Genomic DNA, 1,626 nt, shown 5'->3' on the forward strand with positions numbered 1-1,626 from the left:
GGGGGAAAGAGGTGGTGGTGGTGATGGAGGAGGGCACTTGTGGGGAAGAGCACTGGGTGTTGTATGGAAACCAATTTGACCATAAACTATTTAAAAAAAACATGAACTTTCATATGTTTCACGCAGAAATAATAATGCAGTTGATCTTGGGATGGTGCCCCACCCCGCAGAAGGAATGCCATTAATCTGCGAAATATGCCCTGAATTACCCTTCAAAAATCTGAGAGGTTCTGTATTCTAACATGCATTGGCCATCGGCATTTCAGGTAAGGGAATGGAGAGCTATGCTATTAGGGGGTTGTGGTCGGATAAAAGGGAGGAAGCATCCCCCCAGCTGACCTCTCTTCCCTCTCCCACGGACAGGCCATGCCAGCCCTCAGAACTCACAGATCGGCCCTTCTTTCTCCCATCTAGCCAACTTTGGTTTATCCTTCAGAATTCGGCTAAAGCACCTTCCGGGGGCAACGGTGCTCTCTGAACTCCTACTGCCCATGTCAAGAGCATGCTGCTGGGGAGGGTGGATGGGCTGCGTCTCCTCCGCCCCTCCAGGTTGCATGGTAGCGACAGTGACATGTGGCTGAAAAGGACTTTCAGCAAGCGTCCAGCCGTAGTGGGAAAGGGTGGTCATCAGTGCTCATGTCTGAACCCTGAGTGACAGAGGGGCTGGGCAGCCCACCCAAGAGCTGGTGCCCTTCCCCAGACGGACATTGATTTGGCTTGATGACTAAATTAGACACTTCTGAAGCACACACAGCATATCTGAACTTCCTGTTCTTCCTGTAAATGTTTGTTGTGTATTTAAAACCCCCCCAAGAACCTATCATGGACCTTGGAGCACTCAACAAACACTTCTGAATGAGCACGGAGTAATCTGTAAGTATCGGTGGATTAAGAGAAGCTCTTCTCCACTGCTGCATTCTAGCCTCGCCCATGGGCACCGCCTGGCTGGCATATTCATCTGGGCATGAAAAGCCAGGAGAGGCGTTGTGGAGCTATACAACGATGTTGACACTGCTATGCATTTCTAGAATTTATATTTTATTAAGACTAAAAAAATGTCTCGGTCCTTCATTAGGCATACCCTCAAAGCAGGGTTCTCACTCACAATTCTTTGGAGAAACTTTCCAGAGAAAACGCACACAATCTTGAAATCAACACTCTGGGAGCACGTAGGACACCAGACCTTCCATTTGTCCAAGGGCTTAAAATTCCTTACCAATTCCCCGGGTTGGAAGTGACCTTGCCTTGTGTCCTCTGCTCCCATCCATTCGGCCTGAGGCCAGGGATCTCCCTTTCCCCCTGCCCCAGACGGGAGGGCTCCCCACTTGCCCACCTCGTTTCACCCCTCCACAGGGCCTCCCTAAGGTTGATGCCTAAGGGCCTGCTCAGAATTAGCTTCCCTTTGAAGACTATTCAGAACCACAGAGTGGGCTGGGAGTGGCCTCAACGCTCTAGAAGGCTGCAAAATAAATCAAAAGATTAAAGGAAATACGCGGAGCCAAGAATTCCTCGCCAGCCGGCAGAAGCAATGCATTACCGCACAACGCAATCAGTGGCGCGCGGCACGTCGGCGATAAGGGCATAGGGCAGGGTGGGGGCTGAGGAAGGGACAGGGAGAGGGTCAGG

Source organism: Suricata suricatta, chromosome 9 (assembly GCF_006229205.1).
Source record: "Suricata suricatta isolate VVHF042 chromosome 9, meerkat_22Aug2017_6uvM2_HiC, whole genome shotgun sequence".
NCBI lineage: Eukaryota > Metazoa > Chordata > Mammalia > Carnivora > Herpestidae > Suricata > Suricata suricatta.